Source organism: Drosophila montana, unplaced genomic scaffold (assembly GCF_035044405.1).
Source record: "Drosophila montana isolate Dmon_TW-CO22-7 unplaced genomic scaffold, ASM3504440v1 contig_2178_1, whole genome shotgun sequence".
Classification (NCBI taxonomy): Eukaryota; Metazoa; Arthropoda; class Insecta; order Diptera; family Drosophilidae; genus Drosophila; species Drosophila montana.
The window spans coordinates 63,956-86,351 of record NW_026997075.1 but is presented as its reverse complement, the minus strand read 5'-3'; the positions used below and the strand labels follow the sequence as shown (position 1 = coordinate 86,351).

The 22,396-nt window shown below is 41.3% G+C and overlaps 1 protein-coding gene across 1 annotated transcript in view; it reads right to left on the bottom strand.

Moving 5' to 3' along the window:
- disco-r (disco-related) overlaps positions 1-22,097 on the bottom strand; it is a 33,076-nt gene extending 10,979 nt beyond the window's left edge. Inside the window, exon 1 of the mRNA XM_064680986.1 lies at positions 20,819-22,097. The gene's annotated coding sequence lies outside the window, so the exon portion shown is untranslated. The remainder of the gene's footprint in view (positions 1-20,818) is intronic.
- Positions 22,098-22,396: the final 299 nt, after the last annotated feature.

Genomic DNA, 22,396 nt, shown 5'->3' with positions numbered 1-22,396 from the left:
GCTTATTAGCAGTACCATTTAGGTGTTTTTTTTTCTGTCAGTTTTCGGGGCATTGTACTGTCTACACGAATACACCCTGCAAACATGCATTTTATCGCCATTTCCGCTAGGAAGATAATATGGCGATACATTTCATTAGAGTTGGAAGATGGGTCGGTAATAAACTACAATTAAAAGGCATTGATTTGCTTTTTGTTAAGCAACTAGAGTGAAAAGGAAGAAGATCATGTGATATGTTATTATTATTAATAAGGATATGAGATATAGCTAGGAACTATCTATGTATATAATTATATTAATATTATTAATTAGGGTATGGGATATAGCTATATATATTTATATATCTACCTTTATTTAGGTTTATTCAGCACTGACCACTATGCCCTACGACTGAGATAATAATACATTTGTCAGGGATTCGAGCCCTCATTCTCGCTGTTCAGTAAGATATGAACTAATGCTTACTATCTTCCAGGCGATGCATATTCTTATCTGCGATATTCTGCTCTGTCTCTTTTCTATGCCTAAAACCTTAGGAGTTATTTCGAATCATTTATATTTTACTAACTCTTACCCAAGTAGTGGATATCTAAAGTTCGTGCAGACTCTAGTTTTTCTGTACACTTTTTTGTCTAGCCATTTCTCAAGTTTGTTTGGCTTTAAAAGTTGGACAGTTAGCAGCTTAAATTCGTTTTTAACAATGCAAATATTGTATAAAGCAATTAGCAGTATTATCAGATGTGTATTATATTTTTTAAAAAGGCACATGTCAACGTGTAGAGAATCATGAAAGCTCATAAACGATACAAATGATATACGAATATTTTGTTGTTGCCCGATGCCGATTGCAAAATGGAAACTGACAGTTGGGATATGTTGATGGGTAAATGTGATTGGCAGCGCCTCACTTGACAATCCTGGCGACGACCAAATGCGCCTCCTTAACATTGACGTTGTAATTGAATCAATAATGAAATCAAAAGGTGCTGCCCCAACACCACCAACAACAGCAATGACAACAATACTTGGACTCATATGGCAGCCAAGCGTGTCCGTGTCCGTGTCTGTGACGGCGACGGTGACGGTGACGGTGACGGTGTCGGTGTCCGTGTCATCGTTGCCAGCACCAGGAACGGGAACGGGAACGGGCCCACTTGAGTGCCGCTGCTTCCAGAGAGACCTCGCACCCTCTTTTCTGTAGAGTCAGTGTGTCGGCTGAGTTGGGGTTGTCCTCGGTCTTGGGATCTGGGGCTGATCCGTACGCTTACACCTTCAATCGAATGCACATACGAACAATGAAGCTTGACTAACTAACTGACTGACTGACTGACTGACTGACTGACTGACTGACTGACTGACTGACTGACTGACTGACTGACTGAATGACTGACTGCCGGACAGACGGACGGACGGACGGTCGGACCATGTGTCTGTATGAGTGAGTGTCTCTTTTGCGTTTTAGAATTTGTTATAATGTGTATGTATATATTTCATTTTTTGAACTGTCTCCCTGACAGCCTACGAACATTTTGAGTGACGTACAAAATGATGTCGTGTTGTCGTTGCCGTTCGCCGTTTGCCGTTTGAGCCGTTTGAGCCGTTGTGTCGTGCCACGTCCACGTCCACCAGGTTGACTTTTTCAGTTGTACCGCCGGCATTCGCATTGGTATGAGGGCCCCGTCAGTTGGGTCCGACATGGCAGTAGTGACTTTGACTTGAATGTGCGACAAGAGAGTGTGCGCGATTTTCGAGTGCGACGTCAAATCAGCTAAGTTTTTATACCCTGCAGTCGTCGAGTGTCTTCTGTGGGGCATACACCCACACATAGAACAAGACAAATGTGCGACCATGTGGTATTTCATGAGTGTTTAGAAGTTTTCCGAAATTATTCAAAATTTCCCAAAAGAAAGAAAATGCGGTCTTCAACTACACAAATATTTGCCCAAACTTTAATGCAAAGAATTAGCCTGCATTATGTGGAAATTGTCGAAAAATATACATTTACGTATATTTTTATATATTGGATGGGACACTATAGATTTCATTTCATATAATATTGAATTTATAAAATATATAATATATTTGATAAGAAAATATATTTCCATATATTTTAATATTATTTTGTGCGAAATTATAGACATTATTTAAGGCCATATTTGGCCTTATATTAAGGCAGAAATGTAGCTATTAAAAGGACAAATATGAGTTGAGAAATTAGGAATATGCAGCTCCCAAAATCAAATCAAAGTTTATCTTTCTCCATTCCGGCTTGTTCAAACAGATTTCTTCTCCGAGCAGCATCAATTGCAATGCAATTTAAATGTATCTTTCCCTGAGATCGTTTAATAAGAGGCGCTGATGTAGGGAATTTTAAAGGCCGACTCCCACAACGATAGAACTATAAGCTAAAATATTTTTTAAGAAGCTAACTTTGTCTTCTGCACTCACAGATCTCTTACAGGGTATCTAGCTAGCTTATGTTTTAACTAAAATTCGACATTAACCCTTTGGTGTGCATTGGGTGTGCTTGTCACTAGCTATTATATATATATATAGGCACACATGATACATTCCGGGGACTTTGGATTTGTGTGCGTCATGACAATTGGGCATAAATCAGATGGGCCACATAAGGGTTAACGACGAAGTTTGGCGTCGTCAACTGCCTAAGGAACATTCTGAAGTTGTTTGGCATTATAATCTTTGCTTTTCGCGCTCGCACGAGCTGACACTGCGATTGTGACTGGAGACTGAGACTGTGACTGTGACTGAAACTGAGCACTGAGAACTGGGAACTGAGAGCTCGGACTGAGACTGAGACTGAGTCTGAGGACTGGGACTGGGACTGGGACTGGGACCGGGACTGGGACCGGGACTGGCATTCGACGGTTCGCGTTTGCGTTTCTTTGAAAGGCACACGTCATGGCTGTGTCAGTGTTTATGCCGGCCGAGCGCCCGACCATGCATTATATACGTAGACAGGCGCTCAGTCAGTCAGTCAGTCAGCCAGTCAGTCAGTCACAAAGGAAGCACTTGAAAAGTGAACACGTTAACGGGGAAAAATAGTTCGTCGCCTCCTCCAATGCCATTCTTCCAGGCCGCAACGGGGCGCATGAGTGGAAGATGGCATGGAAGGTGCATTGTGTCGCCCGAAAACACTTGCAAAAGCCTCTCGACTCTGTCAAACCAATCCAAAAATAATATATATATATATAACAAATAATGTAAACAAATGGGTGGTGAAGCGGTGCAATAAAGTCGAAATCGTTGGATATGCAGTCGACATTTGTGCTTCAGGGAAACCTGACTGCATGTTGTCAATCAGACCGCCCTATCTTCAGTCGCCCTTACCCCATTAGATATGTCATAGAGTGCATACATAGCTAGGATTAAAAAATATATATTGATTTATTCCTTGAGAAGGATCATGTGAGAGGAGAGAAAGAGAGAGAGGGAGAGGAATCGCCAGACGGAGAGACGCCAGCCTAAGGGTTTCTTCTGTCAAAAATAGAAGATGTGAAAACAATATAATATTAGTTATATCATGAATGATAATTGGGCTTTAGAACTCTAGTTTGGATGGATTTTTCCTATGAAAGCTATGTAATATAGTTGTTCAAAGTTGAGGCGATTGAAAAGAAAGGAGAGGAAGTCTTCTAAAGATGAGCTGTCTGTGTGTGATCCACAGTCGTTTAGGCAATGGCACAATAAGGATTCGGGTTCTTGTACATGAATGTAGTTGGTATGAATGACCTGCATTCACGTTAAGTGGTACTAATTTGTGGCATGCCCAGTTACAAATAATGACTTTTTAATGTAATTAGCTGTATTAATGAAAAGCGTGGATCGTGTCCCTGGCTTGTCCTTGGCTGTGGCACTGACTTAGCGGAAGGTCATGCTGGTCAATACTATTTAAAAAGAGGTTTGCAGCCATATCCTATGTTGTTAATAATACTAATTATAATAACAAGGTCAGGCTCTAGCACAGCTTGAGAATATTAATGCATATTCCCAGATGCTAGCCAAGTTCATGCTGCCCACCCCCAAGAAGCCAATATATTGATTCAAAAGCATTCCCGATGAGTGATTGGCTGCAGCAGAAAACTCCCTGGACATGAATGACTGCAGGGCTCTGGTGTTTGTAAATACACCCACACACACACTCAGCCGCACGGTATATCATATGGAAACTTGATTTTGTTTTGCTTTATTTTTATTTAGTTTTTTTGTTATCGGTGTTGGGCATCATTGGCGGCGGCAATATCAAAACAAAGAGTCCTGCAGTGCCCGTCGATAGGATGAGAAAATAAGATAGCAACAAATTGCCATGGATATGGGTGTCTGTAATCGTCAGATTGGGTAACATTTGCTCGTAAAAGTATCACCGTGAATCGACAACAACAACACAACAACAACAACAGAACCAGAACAACTCAGAAACAGTTGCCCATATCGTTCCTATCGATATCGATACGGACTATGGCTGCTGTGGCTGTTGCTGTGGCTGTTGCTCTGGCTGTTGTGCCTGGGAATGTGTGATCTGATGGCCAAAAGCGACGCCGACGCGGACAGTATCAACACCAGCAACAGGAACAACAACAACAGCAACAGCAACAACAGCACCAGCATCATTGAGTAGTGGCAACCGCGGGCAGATCCATGGCCTATTTCGATTTGAGTGCCGCAAAAATCGACCGCTGAGCTGCAGCTGGGTCTGTTGCCGAGTGGACCTGGACTGCAGCAAGAAGGCAGCGTTTTTTTTTTTTTTTTTTTTTCTGATCCTCAGCCCTGAAGGCCTGCGTCTGGTTGCGCAGCATGGCCGGGCAGCAGCGCGGCGACCACATACGGTGCCAATGGCCCACCTGCCCGCCTGGGCAACAACTGCCCGTTGTCGCCCCCGCTCCTCAGCTCTGCTCTTTCCGCTTAGTTACGCAGTGGAACCAGCATAAGCTGCTGCTGCTGCTGCTGCTGCTGATCCCCAGCCGGTCAGCATAAGCTTGATCAACTTTGTCTGCTTTAGTTACGGCCTAAATGTCGAAGCCACCGCCAAGCACCATTATCTGTTGGCCCGGAGCTAGAAGTTCTGTCCCTGACCAGCTCGGCTGCACATTAATGTTGCCGGACCTCAATTTGGCTCTAACCTCGTGCAGAGATTGTGCAGAAATGAGATCTATTTGGGTATTACCTGCTCATGACCCAGTCCTTGACTTACATTCAAATACTAAATAATATATATCGATCGCTTTTCGAGTTTTTCGCTTTTAGCTTGTGATAAGTATTAAATGCGATAGCTTCAACAATGACTCTCAAGCGCCGCACTCAATATGTGTAACAGTACTCAAGCGAGAGCAAACTTTATTTCTGCAATCTAGCAACACTAGCTAATTATAGACATGCGTTAAGTTGGCTGCGCCTGAATAGCTTGTGATATCAAATTAAATTTATAATTAATTTTTTTGTGTTTGTTTTTATAATAAACATTATATAAAATTTGTATATATATAATTTGTATATGTACCACAGATAATATGAGCTGATATACAGCTAGCTTTTGTTAAGTCAAATATTATTTGGGTTTGAACCAGCGCCCTGGCCTGGATTGATTCGTGCAGCTTTGGTTAAAGATTTGGATTTGTCTTATCTGTCCGAAAATGTTTACAAAACAATTATATTTTAAATTAAATATTGCCTATTTTACTGTTAAGATTTCATCTTAAAAGTATCTCATATATAGGTTTTTGTTTAATAGAAATTTGGCCAAATATGGTTAGATATTTGCAATAGTTGGGACCAAAATTATTTATGCATATGTCCTGAATCTCCATTGAATGTTATTTATTTATTATTATTATTTATTTTAAATCCAACTATTTCTGAAGGCCGAACTATATTTCGGGTTTGGGTTCTGGATTTCGGGTTCAGCTTTATTATGAATTTTTCAGGAAAACTGATATTGTTCAAGGTTAATAGTACAGAAATTACTCCATATTGCAGCCTTGATTTGTACACATAGAAAATTAGCAAAAATGTGTTCAAACAATTATTTAAATTTTATTTTATCTATGCACCTCTCAGCCCATTAGCTATACTATAAAATGCCAAAGCCAGCCTGGAATTCACATCTTAAAATTCTCTTAATATTATTATTATTTAAATGATGTAAGAAAATGTCGTTGAGTACTTGAGATTTTCACACCTAAACGCATTCAAAGCAGTACACTGCGCGAAAAGTACGACAACAAATTAAGTACCTTAAGTTATTGCTGAGCATTTTTTATTTCTCTTGCAGCTTAGCATGTTTGTTCGCTGCGAGGCGTTCTCACGTTTTTTCGTGCGATTTTTTCTCGCTTATTTTTTTTTTTTTTTTGCTGTTCTGCTAACCAGATGTACTTATTGGAAGGACATGGAACCATCTGAAACTCTTCAACAGTTCAGAGTCAGTCATCAATCAGTCAGGCATCTATATAGAATATGCTCCCTTGGCCGACCTGTGCGGCAATGCGCTGGGCCTTTGCCTCAGTTTTGGCATTGTCTTTTGTAACAGAGACCCCCCCTCCCCCCCCCCCCCCCGCTCCCCTCCCTCTCAGCTAACCCCCTTCTCAGGTGTGTGTACCTGTGTGTGTGTGATTTTCGGTTGCGTCTGAAAGGTTTTATTTATTTATTTTTATGCGGCATTACATTTATTTTCCTTTTTATTCTCATGCCTGCTGCTGCTGCTGCTGCTGGCGCGGCTGCTGCTGGCGCGGCTGCTGCCAGGTGAGATGTGAGCGATGCCGATGCCGATGCCATTGCCCATTGCCTTCTTTGCCGCTGCTCGCTACCCGCGCCCGCAACCCCCGCTGTTGCTCCTGTTCCGTTTGCTTATTGAGCTTGAGAAGAGATAAGTGGCTGCCTTTTTTTTTTCGCTGTTGATGCTGGCTGATCTACGACACTACACGCGGCTGCGACTGCGGCTGCGACTGCGGCGGATGCGGTGGTGCAGGGGCTGCCCCATGCGGCAGTTGTAAGCGGCAAATGGCGGGGCAAAGTTTTCGTTCGCACATTTTATGATGGCTGAGATTGCCATACTTTTTAGCTGCTCCTTGTCCCGCTCACAGCAGCTTGTCTCCCTCTTCGCAATGTCTGTCTGTCTCTGTTTGTGTGTGTGTGTGTGTGCTGTTGAGTGATTGGATTGGCTTGGTTTGGATTGAGTTGAGCTGAGCTGAGCTGAGCTGAGCTTGGCGCGAAGTCGAGTGGTCGAGCGGCAACGAAAGATCGGGCCTGGCCGCCACATTGATGGCAGGTGTCTCGTCTAACTGTTTGGCTGCTGATTCCACTTTGACTGCGGCTTAGACTTCGATTCGTTCTCTGTCGATTTGGTTGCCATTGTTTCTTGTGTGCTTCGCAGCAGCATCATCCGCATCATCATCCGCATCAGCATCATCATCAACAGCATCATCATCGTGGCCCCAACACCGTCACCGTCGAGATCGTCGTTGTTGTCGTCATTTTGCGCCATTGTGGCAACAGCGGCAACTGGTTTTCTGGACATCGTCGTCGACGTCGTCGTCGTCGTCTTTGTCGTCCCTCCATTTCCATTCCCATGCCCCTGTCCATTCCCTCCCCATTCCCCATTCCCATTCCCTAGCCTCCATTGCCTTTGCCGTTGCCTGCGTTTGTCTTTTAGCCAGAATTGCCAATCATTCGCAGCCGCAATAAAATTACATGAGTAAAATGTGTCCGCGAGCATTCGTGGTACTTGATCGTTTTCAAGAGTGCGGTAATCGGTTTCAATTTCATCTTTATTGTGTTATGAAACTTGGGCTCCGCAAAAGAGCTTTCGGCCTGAACGCCGCCACCGCCACCGCCTCCAACACAAGACACAGACCAACAGACACATTCATATTAAACCAGCAAGCAAAATGCACGAGCGCCGCAGCATACCATTCGATGGGGATTAGAACCCCTTTTTGGGCAAAGGGATATACGAGAGATCGTTTAGGATGTCACTTTAGCTGTTGAGCGGAGAGAAGAACTTATAACTATTTGAATGCTTTGTGCTTCCGCATTATGTATTTGTCAGCCTTATAACAAATACATAATGCGGATCAAAGTAATCGATAGTAAGGCACTTGCTAGATAGGAACCCAGAGCGTCCGGCTTTTAATCTACAGCTATGCAAATAAAGTGTTAGAAAAACGTTAGTTGAAGCTATCGATAATAGGGCAAGATGCTAATCACAAACGATTAATCGATAACTTAACGAAAATACCGGTTTACTATACATTACCATGTCAATACTAAATGCAAGGAAATCGCTTAACGCATTTATTGCCAATATCGATATTTATCAACTTGATCAAATTTCATTAAAAACAATTTCAAGTAAGCTAAATTTAAGAGAATACAGAAAATATAAGAGCTATCGATAGTAGAATGTAGCGAAAGTTTCAACGATGACTCGATAACTAAGCGATAATAAAGTCTGTCTTGTATTTATTCCAAATATCGATATCGATATTTATAGATCAACACATACGTAACCAACAACCAAGCTCAAAGTTAGTTCAATTCAAGGGAAAACAGGAAATACATGAGTTTTCAGTAGTGGGACATATCGTTGAAAACGACAACTCGATAACTCATATAATAATACTTATTTCAAATATCGTTGTCGATATTTATCGATTAGCATAGCTAAATTCACGAGCCTACACCAAGCTATCGATACTGAGCGAATTGTGCAACAAACGTTGCTAAACACTTGCCCATCGGCACTTGAAGCTTAGCCTGGATTACAGAGCTGAATCTGGCAGCTCCATTGCCTTTGGTATTTATGCATATTGAAGCATGCCTAATGCCATAACTGAGCTCAGCTTCGGCTAAGCCGGACGACGCCGCCACTGGTTGTCCAGGTGCGATCAGCATTTTAGAGACGCAGCTGCCGCTCAACGTCGCCGTCGTTGTTGTTGTTGTCGTTGTCGACGCTCTCACACCCAACGCTTACATCCGCTGGTCAAAGATGGACGTTGCATGCCGCCAGGCGCTGCTGCAACAGCAACAGCTACAGCTGCAGCTCCTGCTCCTCCATTTATTGTGGATTGCCCGCCCTGCGCCGCTCACTCCTGCCCCCCCCCCCCCCCTCTCTCTCTCTCTCTCTCACCGACCCGATCCTGTGCCAGAGCCAGAGCCAGTGCCTTTCCTGCCTGTAGAAAGCAATTCACTGTAATTGCTTTGTGACTTATGGCCCGGCCCAACTTGTGCGCTCGCCGATCGTCAGACGGCAGGTAGCCAGGGCTACAGACGCAGCCAGAGACTGGAGCCGAAGCTGGAGCTGTGCAGTCAGTCGTCTGTCGAAATGGTAGTGGTAGTGGCGTCTTGACCTTGTCATGCCATTAAATAAATTCAAACAGAAACTAAACTCGGCCTGTTCTGTGGCTGTGTGTGTGTGTGCTGCCTTGTTCGATGCCGCTGCCTATTGCTGGGCTGATGTCGATGTCCACAGCAACCGGGCCTAGTCGTGCGACATGACAAGTGTCCGCCTCGCCCCCACCCACTGCCCCTTTCGTGACCCGTCCCCGTCCTGGCCGGGCTGCAGCTTGAGCTTCAGCTAAACCTCAATAGCCCGGACCCCAGCCCCTTTGCGTGCTTCATCACGAGCCTCCGTCAACGGGCTGCCGTTTCTGGCAGTCGCAACCGCAATCGTGATCTCTCACTCCCCTCTCTGGCCGCCTCTGCACTCGCATTAGCCATATAACGAGTTGCCATATTTTGATGGATTCGTCTCTCAAAGGTGTAAATATTAACCAAAGGGCAGTGCGAAAACGTGCAGCCAACCACTGAACCGGCGACTCGAGCGAGCTCCCCGCGTTCCAGTTGCATCCAACTCCCAGGCGAGGCCCATTCCCAGTTCGTCATCTTCGTTTCGCTGCCAATTGGGGGAGCCTTGTGTGCGTGCTTATTGTTGTTGCTCTTGTAATTGGTTATTGCTACTCTTCGTCTTCCATCTCTTAAGCCTCCTTAAGCTGCTCTTCTGCTTTGCCTAGGCAATAGAGAGCTAAATTAGAAGCCCATTGAGGGCTGAGCTCAGATTGAACTAAACGATTTTAGTCGAAAAGTTAGTCTCGATCTGAAGTTTTCAATGAGCATGTTATGAATGCCTAATATAGGCCCATTTACTCAGGCTCATTGCAAATTTAACATTTACTTTAACATGCAGTTATTAGCTTAGCAGTTGGGCAACTTATGAAAGAAGCGTTGCCCCATCAAATTAAGCTCATGGTACATGTTAACATGAACTTTACAATGCAGTTGGGTAAACGCGTCGAAGTCAAGCTGCCACATCTTGAGTATACAAATTCTGACTTTAAAATATCTAGTTTAAGAGTTCCGGTTTCGAATATCGTTTATTAAACTTATTAACCGAGTCTTAATCTCGATACTTTCTTTGGCATTCCGGATCAAAATCCACATGCAAGCCAAACGCAACCAACTCTCACCAGAAAATGCCAAAAAAATATTAATAATCATAATAATGATCGAAAGCATTTCGCCAGCTTTGTTAGAGGCGGGCAGGCGGGCAGGCGGGCAGGCGGGGCTGGCTGTGTAGGAATGCATTGTCATCCCGTTGTTAATGTTGTCTTCGGCTCTGGCGGCGGCCAGTTATGACGACTGGCGCTCGCGCCCTGCCCTCCCCTCGAGCAGAAGCCCGACTACAACGGCAGCAAGAACATTGACTAATCAACATATCAGCACGCTGGCCAAAGTCAGAGAGATCCACAGCCACAGTCAGAGCCCCAGCCAGAGCCAGAGTGCCAGGAGATGCGGCGCTTGTTGCGTGCTTGCGATCGTCCCATGCGGCGTGGCAATTGCAGCCAGATAATGGTGCAAAGTGCCGGCAAGCAGATCATATGGCGAGGGAATGGTGGGCGGGGCGTGGGGGGGGGGGACACCAAATGAATCGCAACGAGGCGACATGGCACGGCGGCAACTTGGCGACTTCTACACAGCTGATGATGCCCGGCTCGACTCGGCTCGGCCCAGCCGGAGCCCGGGCGTGCTTGGACTGGGCTTGTCATTAGCTTACAGGCCAGCCAGCGTGAGCTCAATTACAACAGGAAATCGCCGGCTATTACAAAAATGTCCCAAGATTCATCAATAATAAAACAACAACAACAACAACAACAAAAAAAGAAGACAAGTTTAATTGTGTGACAGTGGATGTCACCCGTGCTTATTACAGACGCGCCAGCGCCCGGGGACACGATGCGGCTCGACCTTGAGCTTGGCTCAGATCCATTTTCCAGCTACTAATTGCAGGCCGGCAAAAAGCAATCGAAAATCTTTTTGGCCCCAAACATAAACATAAATGCTGTTGCGGCTGCCTCTGGGCCATCATCAGAGCAGCTCGTTAAAACTTAGGCGACGGCGAGTGGAACAGGAACTGAGACGTTGGCTGATACTGCGACAGAGACAGAAACAGAGACAGAGACTGCGACAGAGACGGGGGCCAAAGTTGTGTTTGGCTTTGACTTTGCTTTCGAGCTGGCTTTCTTTGGTCACAACAACAACAGCAACAACAACAACAATTGTGGCAACTGTTTGGCATGCGTGATAATTTGAATATAAAAGCATATTACTTAGCCCCGGGCCCTGCTGAAAGTTGATGTTGAGCGCAACCCATGACGACTACATCAGCAACAGCAGCAGCAGCAGCAACAGCAACAGCAGAGGCAAAACTTCATTTCTCAGACATCAAAAATGCATAATTAATTTCCATTTCTACTCATGTCGCTATCTCAATCTCAGCCTGAAGGTTTCCCATAGAATTGTCAACTGGGCCCGCAGCGAAAAACTGGAGTTGATTTGAGTTTTTGTTTTCTGAGCTTTGTGGAGCAATTAAACGCAGTTTACGATGTGAAAAGAAGCCATTAAGGTCGCGCATGTCACAAATTAGCCAAAATTACAAAACATTTAATCTTTCAAGCCGCCGCGCCACCAAAATAACAACCAAACTACACACAAAACCAACCAAAATCCACAACGACTCAAACTCGCACAACAAAAAATACAAACACACACACGAAAAGCAGAGTACTTGAATAGCAGCATCTATCATTTATCTTAAAATCCGCAGCTCGCCTCTTTGCGCTTAACTAATAGCAGTAGGATGTCTATATTTAACTTAGAGTTCAGCTTAGGCATAATATACACTTACATTGAAATTCAATTATAATTCGCAAACAGTTTTAGCCTAATAGCATATATGCATAATCAAATTTCAATTTCTTAAAAGTTTTGGGAATTACTTTTACTGAAAAAGACTCTGATAGAGTTATAAAGCAGATAAGTATAGCTAGAAAGAACATGTTTCTAAAGGAGATTCAAATTAGCTATAATCTTTTTTAGATGCTGGCAAAGATTATCGCAACTCAGCCCATCAATCGATAAGATATCATATAGAATAATATAAAAATATGAGAAAAACTTTCTTCAACTTATATATTCTTACATTATTTAGTTGTTCTCAAGTGCATTAACTAAACTCTTAATTCCTTGTGGGTTTAATCTCTTTTAATGTGCGTCACATTATTCGTGTTATGCAAATAACTGCTTTTGCGCTTATAATTCCCAATTAGTTCTACGCTTCCGAACGCAATTCGTATGATTTAGCTGCGGTTGTGGCAATTGCTACAAATAGAAAGTTTGCAATAGGCCGCAGCTAAACCAAATACGACATGCTTTCAGTGTCCAAGCCCCCCATCAGCCAAGTATTTATTGAATTTATAATAGTCCACGAACGAGGCAATTGCAACTGCAGCTACTATGTGCCAGCTGTTGCTGGCCAGGTGCCAGAAATGTAAGAAGGATGTGTAGAACATCCAAAGCTTTGATTAGCATTAAACATTTGGCAATTGAAAGTCTCGTCAGCGCCGAGAGTTGATCTTGTGGCATAGCCAGAACAGGCCAACTGCTGATTCATCCGACACTTCAAATAATAAACAAGTGACAGCAATGGAAGGCAGCTCGACTAGAAGATACCAACTGGAAACTAGCAAAAAAATAAAATCGCTGGCTCGATTCACGTTGCAAAACTGCTTTTCCTGATATTCCTGAGCCCAGGCTTTGGGCTAGATTCAAACTCTGCCCATGTTTTTTTTATTAGAATTAGATAAAGTAAATGGTAAAAAGACATTTTCTAGATTAACTCTTGATCTTCTTAAAAATTTGTCCCAAAAATATTTTCTTCAGTCTTGATGATAAACGAGTCTGATCGGATCAGACATAAATGTTGCTCAAGTTTATATTTATCACACTATTTCTGCTGTATATGCACTCTCAGAAATTTCGAATGTTTACAGGGTATAAAATTGGGAAACAGAAAAAAAAAAAACGATCAAACGATAGAGCCGTAGATCGCTTGGATCTTTCGCATTGGCTATTGTATCGCGCTGAATGTATATTAATAATTGGAGGCATGGTAATTATTTTTGGTTTTTTATTGACCTTGTCTCGACGCGACTGCCAGAGATGAACTTCTGTTAAAGGCCGTGCGCCGATATGCATAGATGGAGATACAGATGGAGACAAAGATGGAGATGGCGATGGCGATGGCGATGTCGACTCGCAAATCTCTCACGGCCTCGTGACTTTGACTGTGACTCTGAATTGATTTTGTATGAGAGAAAAAAAAATGTATAAAAATAACAAGAAAATGCCGTACATGGATTATATACGCATATCTGTGCATCCCCGAGTGTGTGTGCGAGTGTGTGTGTACGCATTTTGCTGGCGGGGAGACTCCGGACTCTGAAAATCGAGCAATTTGATGTTGCTTATTATTTCAGGCCGACGATTAAAGACCGTGAGTGGCTCCTAAAGCAACAATAACTGTATCTGTATCTCTTTCTGTGCCCGCATATGCATCTGTATCTGTATCTGTATCTGTATCTGTATCGGGGTCTCTTTCTGTATCTGCAATTGCATTTGTGATCGTAGCTCTGTATTTACTCGCAACGACTTGCGCTGGCTTCTACCTTGAACCGCGACCCCATCGCCAGGGGCGAAGGGGCTAAAGGGGGGGAGGGCGAGAATATGTGATCGCGATAGCGTTTGTGATTGCGATTTGACGAGATGCCGGCAGCTGAGGTCCGGGACACACATACACACACACACACACTCACATACAGCTGCTATAATGAGTACTTTTGCTGCACATGTTGGCTGAAGAGGGCGGGGGGCTGCAATAGCATACGTAAACAATTGTATAAATGAATTAAACTGTTTAGCCGAGACATTGAGGCATTACGCATACGACACGTTGTCCGCAGCAAATTTGTGAGTATTGCAAAACGAACAACTATGCATATTTGGCCAATAGATGGCGCTGCGACGTGACGAGCGGATTAAATTGTGTTTCCTGCTGATCCTTATATTTGGCCAATTTGATGCATTCGTTATGCCTTGCACAAAAAAGGAACAGCAATAACAAAAAAAAAAACAACAACAACTTTGAAATGGCGTTTTGCGGGAAAATTCAATTTAAAACCAGCCACAACAAAACAGCAAAAGCAACAGAAACAACAACAACAACAATAACAGCGCGGCGAGTGCAATAAATTGATTCATTCGCGGCAAGACGCGCACCTGACACATAAGCTCCGAATTGTCGTCTTCATCTTGCAGTGCAGCGACCGTTGGCCAGGGTTGCGGCTGTCGCCGGATCGCGTCGCCTCGCCTCGCCTCGCCTCGGATCGCAACGGATCGGATCGGATCGGATCGCAACGGTTCGGATCGGCACAGGCAACACAGCAATAATAATAACAACAACGGCAGCGGCATGTACATGGGATTGAACATCTGGTGACTTGCTGTGCGGCGCTGTTTGCCACGCACAGTGGGGCCAAAACCATGCAATTAGCCCAAGTGCCACGCATCTCGGTCTGCCTGCCCCAGCAGCTTATCGTTGGATTAGCCCAAACATATTATCGCTACGACCTCAAAGCTTACACTTTATTTAATACGCAAATTTCCTCTATATACCCAATTATATCAGAACTTAAACTGCATTCTCTAATGTGCGAGAGCTGGATTCGTGTCACAAATTGGCATTTCGTGCGTATTCGCGCTTAAACACCAGAACATAGAAACCCAAATTTGAATATATTTGGTGTGGTGTGTAGAATATGCATATGAAAATTCATATAATAATAAATTTATAATATTAAATGGGCAAAAACACCTTTGGAGCTGTTGTGAAAGAGTGAAGGCGTGGCTGGTTCCTGCTCTTTTGTAGAACTAGTTCAGAGTAAAATGAAAATATTAATAATAGTTATATTTAATATATTATTATTATTACGAGCCGCGTGAGATTTAGGGAATTGACGTCAAAAAAATTGATGCCCTAAAGAGATTTTAAATAATCGCCTTGCTAACTTCTCTAGAACTAGTTCAAAGTTTAGCTTGAGGAAAGTTTACATAAAAACTTTTGAAACACAAAACTATATCAAGTTTAAAAATAATATTTTTGTTTTCACTTAAAAGACAGCTTCACAAACACTTGGGGACTACACAAAATACCTATAAGAAATACTGCCTATAATCCTTTCTCTTAAATATCAACTTTATAAATATGTCGAATCAAAGCAACGGAACTAGTAAACACTTCGCTTTGTGAATGCTCGGTAATGCTTGTTTCACTTATATTCCACGAACTTTTCCCACATCAAATTCGCCATCTTTGTAAATACGGCTAATGAAAACTACTAAAAAACTGACTCTTTTCTTTGGTTAATGCTTGTTTCACTTATATTCCACAAATATTCACTTATTTTCACATCATGTTCGAGACAGCACGCATTTCATTTATTTTCGTGATTGTGTGAAACGGGTGAAACACAAATCGGATTTACTTTTTTCTCACTTGAAGCAGTGTCTTTTAAAAGCATGGACCCATTTTCTTCGATCGAAATTGTGATTGTTTTACAGGGTATGCACATGAGTGAGCTGCAGGCAGTGACTGTTTTTCGCCCGACATTTGATATTTGATACCACTGTGCAGCGGCGGCGACTGCAGCGGTGGCGACACTGCAATTATTCGCCAGCGCGCGGGTGCGTGGTGCCAGCGGGCGGGCCGCGGGCGAGTGCAAAGGCAGCGGATTATGAGAGCTGGCGCTGGGCAGCAACAACAACAAAAACAACAACAACAACAACAACGACGACGACAACGACGACATGTCGGCATGTGAATGTCCGTTGTGCCGCCGTCCCCCCCCGCGGCCCTGGCCCAAGAGAGGAGGGGCATAGCTGCTGCACATGTGTGTAATATTGTTGTTGCTCTTGTATTTTGGATGCAATTTCATGTTGTGCCACCGCCGGGCAAGGGACTCAACTCCACTCCACTCCACTCCTCTTCACTCCTCTTCACTCCACTCCACACTCGACTCGACTTGGTCAGAGCGTGCAAAATGATTATTGTCCTGCCGCGAGGGCGAGGACTTTAGCAAAGGGGTACGAGTACGAGGGTATCACTTACACACACACACACACACGAGCACGATCTCCCCTGCTCCGACTTAACCCTGCATCGGAATAGCTTTCCACCTCATTATAACTCGGGCTCGTACTTGGCTTTAGCCAAGCTAATTCATGACGAAATATGCTAATTAATAGCCGGCACAAGAGCCGCACTCAGTTAGCCGTAGATGGAAATCCATCTCGCAAATAAACTGATCCTAACTTATGAGTGCCAAGGAACCAGGAACCAAAATTAAGGAACTATACAGAACTGATGCGAGACTATATGAAAATGATGAAGCTTGGGGATTAATTATGCGAATTATGAATATGGAGAAGTGATGGGAGATATAGATGGTATAGATAAAGCTTGATGGGATCTTTAGGAGTCCTTTGAATAGTTATGAATATCGAAAATTATAGAGAACTCATGAGAACTGATGAATATAAATATAAGGGAACTTGTGAAAAACTATATGAAATTGTTAAAGCTTGGGGATAATTATGAGTATGAAGAATTAAGAGCTATGGAGAACTGATGAGAATCTCTAGGATCGACCTGATGGTGAACTATATCAAATAAAGCTTTAGGATTACTTATAATACCTTTAAATATAAAAATCTATAGAAAATTGATGAGAAACTCCTATAATGATGAAGTTTTCGGATTGTTTATGATAACTATAAATATGGAAAACTATGGAGAACTAAAAAACCTTGCGAACTGTAGAGAACTGATGAGAAACCTTATAAGACACAACTTTAGGATTCCTTATAATATTACTTAAAATGCCGAAAACTATAGAGAACTGATAAGAAACTACTTTATGAAAAAGGATTAGGAAGATTGCTTGGATACATATGAATATTGAAAACTTTAAGAACTGTAGAGAATTAATAGGCAAAAATGTGCGATTGATGAAGTTTTCGGATTGCCTAAAACAGTCAAAAATATGGAAATTCCCGAGCTGCTCAGGATGTTTTATTAACAGAAAAAAGAGCTTTGCGGAAACGGCTAAAAATATTGCTTTACACAAATTTGAAGAGTCGCAAAAATTATTTTTGGAACACATGGGATCGTTTTAGAAATCTGAGCTTATTACAGACTTTTTAGAACTCCATAAATTATTACTATTTCAACGTAAATTTATAAAATTAAAAGAAAGGGAAAAACGATTTTAGTAAAATCTTAAGTTCTATAAAAGAGTGTATAGAAGCGACGATATCTGGTATTTGTCAGATATATGCATGTCTATATATATATATATATATATATATATATATATATAGGGGTTATATATTCCCTGAGCCTGGCAAAAGTGTTTGCTGTTTGTGCCGCTAGATGGCGACACAATATAATAAATGATTTATCAGCAATTTGTCAATATTTATCTTTGTGGGCAACTCTGCGGTGGGGCAAAACCAACTCAATTGTTGTTGTTGTTGTTGTTGTTGTTGTTGTTGCTGGCTTGTAGCATCTGGTTAGCTGCAGCTGCAGGTGCACTGATGCATTGGTGGGCCCTGAAGTTGGCGTCAGCCGTCAACGCCTGAGCGACAATTATTGCTGGCAATCAACCATAGGCAAATCAGCTGCCAACTGCCGACAGAGAGGGAGGGAGAGGGTATGAAAGGGAGAGGGAGAGGGAGAGAGATGCTTACACTCTGTCTGTAATTTTTTTTAGCACCACAACTTGCCTCAAACCTTGCCGCAGAGGCTGTGAAGCCGCCTGAATCTGTCTATATAGAGTCGGATATCTCTATATATCTATATATATATATGTGTGCATATATATTTGTTTAACTGACAACAACTGGGAGCAGAATAGCGCTGGAAAAAAAGTCAACTGCCGTTCTATTGCTAATTATAAGCATGGTGTAAATTTACAATGCCTGTGTTTACAGCTCACGAACAGGCGATTATATGGCTATATAGTTATTGCTATAGACGCTGTGGCCGAGCCATGCCTCTGGCGACTCCCTTCCTCCATCTCTCCATGGCAGCACTCCAGTGCCTTTCTCTGCGTCGCCACTTCTCTCTGCTCCGCTCTCTCTCCCTCTCTCTCTCTGTCTCTGTCTGCCTTTGTGTGTGGTGCTTATTTAGAGCTCTGCGATTTGACAAAGGCAAATATGTAAATGTAAATATTAAGACAACTGGCAAATGTCGGAATTCTCGGCATCCCACACTCACGCACACACACACACACACAGACACACGCGCACGCACACACAAACAAGCTGAGGACGGGCTGGGGTACAGACTGTATGACATTTTGCTAACAATCGTCTAGAAAGTTCAAATTTCATTCCATTTAATGCAACTTTTTTTCTACGTTTTTCGTTAAGGCTTTCTGTTTGCATAGCTTATCAAAAAAAAACATTAAAATTTACACCTGAGCTTATTTACAGACCTTTTTCTTCATAGACTTGCAGCTACCTTTTGCTTAGGCACATTCTTAAATAAAGTATAAAGTCTTGCTTTAAGCAGATAGTACTTATAACAAGAAATTAACTAATTTAATTAGTTGAAGTACAGAATTTTAAACTTGTTTTTTTTCAATTTTGTTTGGGCCCTTTGAAAAAGGATTTGTTATGGGTAATACGATCTTGGGCTAAAAGTACACGACATTGATCTAATTTTGAGCACATTTTTACTAGATTTGCGTACAAAATTCTCAAAACTCTTATCTTCTTCATATATAGGGAAATGGAATAACTTGTTTATTAACAAAAAATAAATTGCTTATTTAATGCTGGTTTCAATTTTTTAAAATATTTCATATATTTATTAAATATTTCTTTGTTCCTATTCTTATAGTTCTTACTAAATTCATCTATATATTGATTTTTTTACAAGAGAATTAACTGCAATACATTTATCTAAGCTAATGAAAGTTCTATTCTAAGATTGTTGAGCATTTCTATTATAATATTAACATCAAGAAGTTCTTTCATGTGCCCAAACTTATATTATAAATAAGTTCTTTTGATCTACAGATCTCATTGCATTGCTTCGGATTATGTTTATTAAACAGTTTGATCAGAAATCGATAAAAATGTTTAGTAAATTCAAGTAAATTTTCAATGTGAGAGCTGAGAAAAAAAGAACGCCAGAAAGTTTTAAAAATTGTGTTGGATGGCTTAGAAAGCATATTGACATATATATTATATATCTCTTTAAAGTAGTTAATTGCTGCAATAAGTATTTTCTGCTTAAATGCAGACTTTCTTCATTGTTGCTTATACTTTACTTATGAATGTGCCTCTACAAATTTAAGCTCATGTTCTATGAAGAAAAAGGTCTGAAATACAAGTAGTGCTTAATCTGCTTTTGATCTGCAGATCACAGAAGTATACATAAAGTATATATATATGCATATTTTATATAAATATAGAAATATAAGTAAATATATATATACATCATCTATATCATGGATTAAATACAAATGAACACACGAAAAACCATTTCGAAAGACAGTCTAAGCTATCATATTATATATATAAATTGATTGCAATATCATGTCAGCTATATAAATATAATAGACGAAATTTTTAGCATTCCTTTTCTTCGAAGAAGTGCTTAAAGCTTCAATTAATGTGTATTACCCATAGTATTAGTTAGTATTAGTTAGTATAAGTTAGTATAGTTAGTATTAGGACAACGACAAGTCTAGGCATATCTAGACTAGAGTCAAGAATTCTGTTTCTATAAGCATTATATAATCAGATCTAAATATGTGGTATACAGACTCTCGCTATTCCCATCTATTCCATATCCATTTCTATTTTGGCAATTGGTTAAAATTCTAAAAATAGTCCAAGATTACATAAATCGCCTTAAATAGCCAACAATCTGGCAAAGTTTTAACCAGTCAAGTACAAAATTGGCTGTAATAATAGAACCGTAATATAATTAAAGATAGCTAGCTTTTATTGTTAATGGTTTAATATTAATTATATATATAATTATATATATTTTTATTTATTATATTATAATGATATATTATGTATTGTATATTGTGTAATATATATTATATAATTAAATATTTTATTAACTGGGCTTTAATTTATTAAAATCAAAAATGAAAACAATTTTGTTTAACTTTATATTTCTCTTACACTTTTCTTATTAATATACATATACATATATATTATTATTTTTGTAAAATGATATATATATATATATAGAGATATATTATTGTTGTGTATAGTTTTTCTATCTCAATCTTTGAATACCTGCTCACACATTACGTATACCACACGTGTGACAGCCTGGATAAAGTACAACTTATGTCGAAAGAAAGAACAAAATATAGCTGAAACTTACCTGAGTTTGAGGTTGTTTTTCTTGTAAACTCCTTGTGCTTGTGTTTAATTCTTTGTTTTATGCTTTGTTTATTTGTTTTTAGTTATTGTAGTACGCTTAGAATAGGTGCTTGTAATTGGTATTGTTGTTGGTGGATTTGATGTTGTTTTTGTTGTTGTTTCAATTGTTGTTTGCAAAGTTGTTGTTGTTAGAGTTGTTTTCGTTGTTTTCATCAATTTGCTGATGTGCTTCGGTGTTAAACTCGATTAGTTATTGCGCGTAGATGCTCACACACACACACACGCACACACATACATGGGCAGATGCCTGTGTGTACTTGTTGTTGTTGTTGTTGTTGTTGTGCCTGTATATTTGTGTTGCCGTTTCTTATCTGTTATTGCAATGTTGAGCATTTTCTTTTTGTTTTATTACATTTACTTCTATTCGTTGCTTGAATTTTCTTTGTATTTCATTTCTTTCATCATTTATTTTTTTATTACATTTTTTTTTGCTTTTCCCTTTTTTTTTTGTTGTTGTTAGCTTTTCACATCTTTGCACCTTTTGCCGGAGCTGCTGTTAATTCTGATCACATCATAATTATAATTATGTTTATGTTTGTGTTTACGATAATGTGCTTGTTGTTGTCGCTGTTGTAGTTGTTGTTGTTGTTGTTGTTGTGGGTTAACTGTAAAATTGATGTTATTGTTGCGTTTATTAGATGCGTGTTAGAGAGCGGAGCGCCAAAAACGAGTTCAATGTTTTGTTCTTTGCTGGCCAAAAAAACAACTGTTTAGCACCCACACACACACACACACACACACACACACGCACACACACAGACACACACACTTTAACGCTTTGTTTGCTGCATATTTGGGTTAAAGTAAATGTTTGTTTCATCTATTTAATGCAGTTTTTTCTGCAGCGTTTTTTTTCTATAATATTTTTGAATTGATATTCTCATTTGTGTTAATATTATTAATGTTATTATTCGCTTTGTTGCTGTCGCTATTGTTGCACGTTGTGTGTTGTTGTTGTTGTTGTCTTGTTGTTGTTGTCTTGTTGTCGTGTTGTTGTTGTCCGTCCGCGTCCGTTTTGTGCGACAGGCAGAAGCAGCAACGCCGCCGCTTTTGAAAACGGTTATAAAATCGCACGACACAAAAATTTGTTGCGGCGGCGACGGCGACGGCGACGTCTGCTGCGGCTGCGGCTGCTGCTATTGCACGTTGTCGTGTTGTTGTCGCTGCTGTTGTCGCCATTTTTGCTTGGCAAAACTTTTGTGCACTTTGCACTCGCTCTCACACGCACACACACACACACAAACACAGGCATATTTATACGTGCTTGCATATTTGTATATGCAGCTAATGCGCTCTCGCTCGCTCTCACGCACACACACACATACAGGGAGAGAGAGGACAACGACAACGACAACGACACAAACAACAAACACACACCCGCACCCGACAACAACGACGACGACGACAACGACGACGACGGCGACGTCGACGACACACACAATCAAAAACTCATTCGGCTACTTGGGTGCACACGCCCCCTCCCATGCTGCGCCGCCTAGCCCTAAAACTCGCTCGGCCA